Raw genomic sequence first — 9,352 nt, forward strand, 5'->3', positions numbered from 1 at the left:
CTAATTTTTAACTTTTGGTTACAATTTTTGCTTCTGTCTGCGATGTGCTACAAAACAAACTGTACACGCTAAAATATAACCTTGATGTGCTAAAATATGGTTTCAACGCGCTACACTATTTTCTGGAAGCGCTACTCTGTGCGCCGAAAGTGCTGCTCTGTTTTTCTCCCGCACCGAGACCTATAGGAAAATTAGTGATTTGATGTGCTAATATATGGACTTCATGCACTAGATGATGGACTCCATGCGCTAAACAGTGAACTGGATGCGCTAGGCTGTTAACCGGATGCGCTAAACAGTCAACTTAACGCGCTAATTCATTTTCCCGCGTGCTTGCAAAAGTGGTTAAATTTAAAAACCGATTTGATATATGGGGTTGTGCCCCATGGTGGGTGCCAGAAATGTATGCGGGAAAAACAAGTTGATAGAACTCAAAATGTGAAAAATGGAGCTCTATGGAGCCTTGCTCACACACACACAGGACTTCTTGGTGCAAGCTATGGAGTCATGAAGTATAACTTAGCTTCCCAAGGTGGGTCCCATGGTTCTCTATCCTACAATGTCCCTCAAACCAATGTTTTTGCTCTCAGATCACTGAGAAAAATGGTTTAGGGATGGCAAATGCAAGAATGAGGGATGCTTTTGATAGATTTTAGAATGAAATGCATCCTAAGCTATGCATGATTCTAGAAATGCTATAAACTAACTATAAGATGACAAGGTTAGTATGAATACTATCCTAACATGATATATTAGTCTATGATTGAGCTAAATGATAAAGAAAGTATTCTAAACATGCATATTTAGACTAATTCCTAGTTAAAGAGAGGCTAAAATGATGAGCATAAAAATGATATATGAAAGCTTAAATGTATTTGAGCATAAGTATGATACTACAAATTTGGAGGATATCTCAAAATGGAGGAATGAGAGCTCTATTTATAGCAAAAATAGGGCAATGGATGGTCAGGATTGAAAGAGTTGATCAAGGGTTGAGTTTGAAAGTTGGGGATCTATGTTTGCAATTTGCACCAATGAAATGGTGACAAGTGTCAACATAGGGTTGGGTTGAGAGAAGGGGTTGGAGGCATTAAATGCTTGAGAAGACCTCATGGTTATCTAGAGGGTAAGGTTTAAGTCTAAGTTAAGATTACCCATTGGATTAAGAGTTAATCCAAGGATAAACCCTTGTGCAAATGATTAAGAGATAATCATGGTCAAAGCATTAAAGGCTTGATGAGACCCTTGGGTTGGATGAAGGTTAAGTTAGGCAAAAAGTCTCTAACCATGTAAGAGGGTTGAATTAACCATTAATGGTTTGGGAGACTTTGGGGATATTAAGTGGTTGAAGATTTGAAGCCTTTAATGGTTATCAAAGACTTTAAGGTTTTGAGAAGTGACCTCCCCTTGCTTAGGGATGTGACAAAGTTTAGAAGATGGGTTAGGCTAATTAGAAACGATTAGAAGAGTCTAGAAGAAATTAGGAAGGGGTTTATGAAGCAAGTGGGAAATGTAGGAGAATGCAAGTGGATGAAGGGATAATAGGATTTAATTGAATTTAATGAATTTCATTCAATTTGGTTGTAATTAAATAAATTAGATTTATTTAATTTAGGATAACTATTTAATTAAATTTGAATTTAATTAAAAGTGGATAGGGGGGATTTAATTGAATAAAATGATTTATTCATTAAATGGGTATAGTGAATTTAATTGAGTAATTTACTTAATTAAATAGAGGAATGCGGGTAATTTAATTAAATTGGATTTAATTAAATAGAGAAATGAACATAAAATATTCATTTAGGAATATGGTCATTTTTATACGTCTACAACTGATACAAAGTTTGGAAACTCAAATTAAGTCACACAAAGTAAACATATCTCAGTCAATATCAATATTCATAAGAATACTTGACATCAACTAGTTTAACTGTTATGACAACTTAACAGTAAACAAGTTTAATCTTGTAAACATCAACAATGCTTAATCATAACTCAACATATTCATCTCTCAATGCTTCTAGTTATCATGCCTATCATAAGTTAACCAAATCAACAAATAAGATCATAACCACAAAAACATTCACCACTTGACACAAATGTTTATACGTGGAAAACCCAAATAGGTAAAAACCACGATTAGATGAGACTCACAAGGATAGCTATTTGAACTCTTCTAAAGTTTGCCCTGTTAGGAGCCAAGCCTGTTAAAGCTTTAAAATAAGTCATGTTAAGAACTAATTCCAGTTAGGAATCACCCGGTTAAGGGATTTACAAATATGCCTTGATGAAAAGCACAATACCCTGTTAGGAGTACCATCACTAGAGGATTTCAGAATCCAAGCTAATGGACCACCTTGTTAGAAGATTTAATGAGTAACCAAGCTTGTTAGAGATTACTCGGTTAAGGGATTTCACTTCTACTGTAACTGTTAGAAAACAACAGGTTTTCTTGATCTTTTTGAGTAGCACTATATTTGCTTGATCAGATCCTTCTAAACTTCAATCTTCCTTCACTCAAAGTGCAAATCCACTCACTAGTTAGGCAACTACACACTGAACAGGTTTCTATCAATCTTGCCAACAACCTTTACAAACAAGTTCATCGACCTTAAATATAAATCAATTAGTGCGGTAACACAACAAAAACCTAATTCTCATCATCGAGATTACAAACAAGTCAGTACAATCTTGACCGTTAGAAATCATGACATCTCTTCACATTCCTCAAAAAAATTCCAACCGCTCCATGATCACCGCTTCATCGGACTTTGTAACTCATCATGCGCTGTGTATTAGATGCAATCCACTTTGCTCCTTCCCTAGACAAAAACAAACATGCCAAAACAATTTGAACTTATCCTCATACAATGATCACATGTGTCTCCATCATTACCACTCATCAGATAACAAACCAACAAACTTGATTGGTTAGGGTTTACCGATTACATTGCATAGAAAGGTTTAACCCTTTACACCAGTTTACCAGTTCAACTTACAAACTTTACATACCAGTTTACAACATCTTCCACAAAGATTTTCTTACCGATTACTAGCCAATATCAAAAACAACAATATCAGCAATAACATGAAATACAATTACCAGTTCAATTGACATCAATGACAACATATCATTGATGCAATCTCTATGCAAAATGCCAACAAAGTCATGTAGAATTTGATTCATTGATCAAGATGAGTTCTTCACAAGTTGTTAGAGATCTGCCTAAGATTGTTAAACATGTTAATCCGGTATGTAAGATATGTCAGTTGGCTAAGAAAACAAGAATTTGTTTCAATAGTAAATGGTATACATCTGATGGAATATTAGATCTTGTGCATACTGATCTATGTGGACCTACAAATGTTAGAAGTATGCACTGTGATAGATGCTTTATGTTGCTAATTGATGATTATTCCATAATGATGTGGGTTTTATTTTTGAAGGAAAAATCATAAGAATTTGAGAAGTTCAAGATATTCAAAGCTAAAGTTGAAACCGAGTCCTGATTGAAGTTGAAGTATCTGAGATTTGATAGAGGTGGAGAATTCTATTCCGGTGAGTTCAATTCTTTCTGTGAGATGCATGGAATCAGAAGACAACCATCTGCTCCTAGGACCCCTCAGTAGAATGAAATTGTTTAAAAATAACCGTACTATTTTAGATGTTGCGATAACCATGTTGATTGAAGGAAATATTCTGAAGGTCTACTAGAGAGAATCTATTAGCACTGCAGTCCATACATTCAATAGAGTTCATATCAAAGGTGATATCGGTAAGACTCCTTATGAGCTTTGGTTTGGTCATGTTCCTACTATGAAATATTTCAAAGTTTTTGGTACCAAATTCTATATCAAGAGAGATGAGGATATTGGAAAGTTTGATGCTAGAAGTGATGAAGGTAGTTTTTTAGGATATTCTACAAATAGCAAAGCCAATCGGTGCTATAACAAGAGATTGAGAAAGATAGTTGAGAGTGGAAGTGTGAAGGTGGATGAAAACCTTGGGAAGGAGATCAGAGCTTATGATGAAGGTCAACATGTTGTTTTAGCTCCTATTCAGCCTGAAGAGCCTAAGCAGAATGATCTGGTAGAGACTATGGATATGGATGTTGATGATGTGTAGGAACTTGAAGATCAAAACAATCAGAAGACTCCAAGGTATGTAAGATTGAATCATTTTGAGAATCAGATTATTGGTGATAAGAATAAAGGTGTGATGACTAGAAGAAGGTTAGTTGTAGAAGAAATAGGCTTGATTTCTAAAGTTGAACCTAAATATTTTTTGAAGCCTATAAAGATGATAATTGGATTAGAGCCATGGAAGAAGAGTTAGATTAGATTGAAAAAAAAAACACTTCGGAACTTGTGCCTAGACCTAAGGATAAAAACGTTATTGGTACTAAATGGGTTTTTACGAACAAATTGAATGAAGTTGGCGAAGTAGTCAGAAAAAAAGCCAAACTGGTTTGCAAATGATATTCATAGCAAGAAGGGATTGATTATGAAGAAAATTTTGCTTTGTTGCCAGAATTGAAGCTGTTAGATTATTGGTTGCTTATGCTGCTTATAAAGATTTCAAGGTATATCATATGGATGCCAAATCTGCATTTTTAAATGGTGATCTAGATTAAGAAGTTTACATTGAACAACTTGATGGATTTTCACTGTCAGATGATGGAGACATGGTATGTAAGTTGAAGAAAGCACTTTATGGATTGAAACAAGCTCCTAAAGCCTGGTATGCTAGATTAGACAAATACTTGCTAAAATTGGGATTTATCAAAGGTGTTGTTGATAGTAATCCATACTTTAAGATTGAAAATGATAACATTTTGATTGTTGAAGTCTTTATTGATGACATTATCTTTGGCGGTGATGATGATATGAGTATGAAGTTTTTCAATGATTTGCAAAATGAATTTGAGATGTCTATGATTGGTGAGATGAATTTTTTCTTAGATTTGCAAATTGCACAGACAGGAAAAGGTATCTTTATATTTCAAACTAAGTATGTGAAGGAATTGCTGAAGAAGTTTAGACTAGATTACTTCAAACCGGTTGGAACTCCTATAGTGACTGGTTATAAAATGTCTAAAAATGATGAATCTCCTAAAGCTAATCAGAGTTTGTATAGATCTATGGTTGGTGGAATGCTATATCTTACTCAAACTAGGCTTGGCATTATGCATGTTGTGTGTATGGCTGCTAGATATCAAGCTAATCCGAAGGAGAGTCATGTCACTGTTGTTAAAAGAATATTTAGATATCTAAAGGGATCTAAAGATTATGGTTTATGGTATCTAAAAAATTATGATTTCATGTTGTGCGCTTACACTGATGATGATTGGGTACGTGATATTGATGATCAGAAGAGTACTACTGGTGGAGCATTCTTTTTAGTTAAGAAGTTGGTTTCATGGACTAGCAAGAAACAAGATTGAGTATCTTTATCTACTGTTGAAGCTGAGTACATTGCTCCTACTAGTAATTGCACTCAGATAGTTTGGATGAATAAAATGTTGAAATATATCAGAGTTATTTATGATGAGCCTACTATTATATATGTTGAACACAAGATGCCACTGAGAGGGGGGGTGAATCAGTGGTTTCTAAACCCTTTTCCCTTTTCTATCATATGAGTATATACCAGTTAATAGATCTAACATAAAATAGACATACCGGTTAGATGGGAGAATGACACAAATGCAACCACACATAAAAGGGACATCTCATAATGCCAAATGTATGAGGAAACCCCAAGATGGGAAAAACATCAGTGAGAAATATTGTTGGAGACTATTGCTCCAATCCAGCCTCACAATGAAAACCTCAATTACAACATTTAGGGAACCAACCCAAGGAGTACCACTCCTACTTTAGGGAACCAACCCAAAGAGCACCAACCCCTGATTTTAGGGCACCAACCCAAGGAGTACCAACCCTTGCACCGAGCTCCAACTCAGTAATTACAAGATCATATGATGAGTACAAAAGTAGTCTCCTTGTTACAAAAGATCTTTGTAACACTCATGCAAGTCTCTCCACCGGTTCTCGTCTCTCCAATGCTTTGTCGATTCACTGCTCACCTTCTTAGTGCTGCAACCTTATCGGTTCAACCTCTTCTTCTTCTCTATTGGTTCTGCTCTCTATCAGTTCTCTTTTCTCTCTGTCACACTGCTGCTAGCCACCACTGGTCTTCTTCATTTAGTTAGTTGTCTATTATCTGATTGCTATCTATTCTTAGCTTATTGGTACTTCACTGCAATCTTCTGTGGCTCTTCTCAGCCGGTTCAGTCACCACTAGTGAATTCCTCTATCAGACTTAAATATAGGCTATCGGTTGTCTCATTGTCACCGGTTGAACTATTTAGACCGGTTCACCCTCACACACGTGGTATCTTCTCTAATTGACGTTGATCACTTGACTGATTGGCTCTCTTCACTAACCTCACTATCTTTTTCAGCAAACCAACTACATCATTGGTCCACACTCTTATAGCCATATTTTCTTGCCTAAACATGAGTTTGAATATTGGCACGCTAGGGTTTTTGCCATGCACTGAATCTACATCCAATCTCATCTCTAATCATTGTGGTACATCATATCCGATCAGATCTCATGTCCTTGATCGATGACCAACACTCCATCAATGAGCATCACCATCCTGTTTACCTTGCGATTCACGTCTTATATATTTAGCCGTTTGTAGCATGATTTTCGGCCTTGTGTCTAGTCAATCATGTGCATGATGTGGTCTCCTTTACCCACTTTAATCTGCTAGATCAGTCTATCCTGGATGTCTGTTGTTTCCTTGATCGTGAGCCACAATCCTCTGTCATCCTTCCTCAAGCTTCACAGTCATCATTTAATGTTGGAACAATCACCAACAACCTTATCGACACACCACACTTACTTGTGCATGCGTGCCACTTCACCTTCACATGGTACCTTTGTTGACATCCACCTTGGCTCACTGTGTCAGTCCGACTTGGTCACCGACTAGTATCATACAACCAGGTTCATCTACCGGTTCGCACACCCTGCTGGTTATACCCTAACTGATATGTCTTCTCCCTAGAACTTTGCTTCTCTTCTGGTGGAACACCTAAACTGATCAACACTCTTGCCAACCTTCCTCATGCACATATTCAATACATGGGATCCTTTTGCATCTGCACTTTATCAGCTTACCGGTTGATATGTATACCGGTAGTATCTTCTGCATGTATATTGGTAAGATACCATGCACACTGGTGGCACCAAACTTCATCTTCATTCTGACAACATTCTCTGTCTGCAACTGTTCCAACTTGCCTTCTTCATCAATAGACCGGTTCACCTATCAATTGGTTTGTCAAAGTGACAAACATATCCTTCCTTCTCTGTACCAAAAACACATCATGTCTACCCAATTGATCCTGTGCATATCATTGATCACATGCACCTCAGGCAACTTAGTGTTTCACTAGTTGATCCGGTATGAGCCTTCAATCACCTGCCTTCTATTCTTCTTTCTTATATTAGAAGACTATGATGCATTCCATGCATAATAAGAGATAGGATCCACTTACCAGTGGGAGTAGATCCTTGTCATCTACATCCTACATTGCACCAATGCAGCTTCCCTATTTGAGTAGGCTTATCAACAAACAACAACATATAAACCTATTAGGAACGCTCTTTGTGAGTCTTCTCTTAATCTGGTGACTGCATATTTATCCGAAAGGGATTCCTATTGTTCACATCCAATCAAACAACATCATATAGGTTGGCTCACACATACATCACCTCCAGTGTTGATGTGATTTTTGTAACATTTTGTCTCTTCATCACAATCAACATCCCAACATCTTAATCTCTTGTCGGTTGGCAACAATGCACAACCAACATGTCACTTGCTGATCTTATACCATACCGGTCTCTAGTCCATGTCTTCAACACAAGTCAACACTTAACTTGTGTACCAGTGACTCCAATGATTGTTATGTTGAATGATACTCTCTTCCTTACCAGTGACCTACTAAGCTAGGTGACATCAAATACATCACATCCTATACCGGTTGAAATCAATGACAATATAATGCCAACAATCTCCCCCTTTGGAATTGATGTCAACACATGTAGTATCCGACATACTATAGATTCTCTTTCTCCCCCTTTGTGTGTTCCATGAATTCTCACACATCTAGTATGCGACATACCACAAAATATCTCCCCCCTTTTAACAACAATGGCAAAGAGCACTGATAGGGTTTCTCCCCTCATGGCCACCATGCACAGACACATTTATGTCCCCCTTTTTCTCTACCAAATTCTTCTCCTCCTTTGACCATCATACATTGCATGCTCTCAATTCACAACACTATTTGAAATGGGGGAATCACACATCAACTGTTGGTTAGACTGTAACACTCCCATCTGATGCCAATTGTTCTTAAGAATCAAATGTGATTGTACTATGAGTGATACCCATTGGGAAACTAGATACCCATAATCATGAAATTCTCTTGGGTAATCCTACAACAATTTCCTTCTTGTGCAGTTGATGCATTAGTACACCCATAAGTTCAAGCATACCGGTTTTACATCATAAACACTTGATCTCCCCTTGTGTTTAGCATGTCTGATGCAAATCAAAAAACATGGTTGTGAACTCCCCCTGAGTCATACATCTCAGGTTAACTTCATTTGTCTGTTAGGTTCTAAGACACAACCAACCTACCCCTTATACTGGTTGAGTTGTGCATATGTGATCAATCTAATGATATATCAGCTCCAGAATTTCCACCACATCATATGACATGATCCTAGGTGTACACAATGCCATACAATATCACTATCATGCCATAAATCAAACCGGTTATCCCATAAAGGATGCATGCATACATGATCAATAACTGGGCCAACATATGTCATTCAGGTCTTCTTCAGTACTACCTGAGACATAAACTCCTCAATCCATGCTACCAGGGCTAGTACAATGATCTTGGACCATATTGTCTTACATAACCTGCACTACCGGTTAGTATTCATACAGGTACCATACTGCACATACCAAATTTTTGCACTAGTCCATCATCTCTATCGGAGCACCCACCTCTAACTCCTGTCTTCTTGTGTCAATTTTCTTTCAATCCCAATTGTAAATTTTCCATCCATTGACACATGCAATAGTGATCCATCTCTCATCTGTATGTGCGTAGCCAAGGCAACCACTACACACTTGCCATCTCATTTTCTTCTTTCTTACCGTCAACATCTTGTCTTTTCCTTTGTCCTTATCAAGCATGGGGGTGAATAATTTGATCAATATGTTACTCCCCCGAGGTCCTACATGTCCTTTAA

Source organism: Cryptomeria japonica, chromosome 10, assembly GCF_030272615.1.
Source record: "Cryptomeria japonica chromosome 10, Sugi_1.0, whole genome shotgun sequence".
NCBI lineage: Eukaryota > Viridiplantae > Streptophyta > Pinopsida > Cupressales > Cupressaceae > Cryptomeria > Cryptomeria japonica.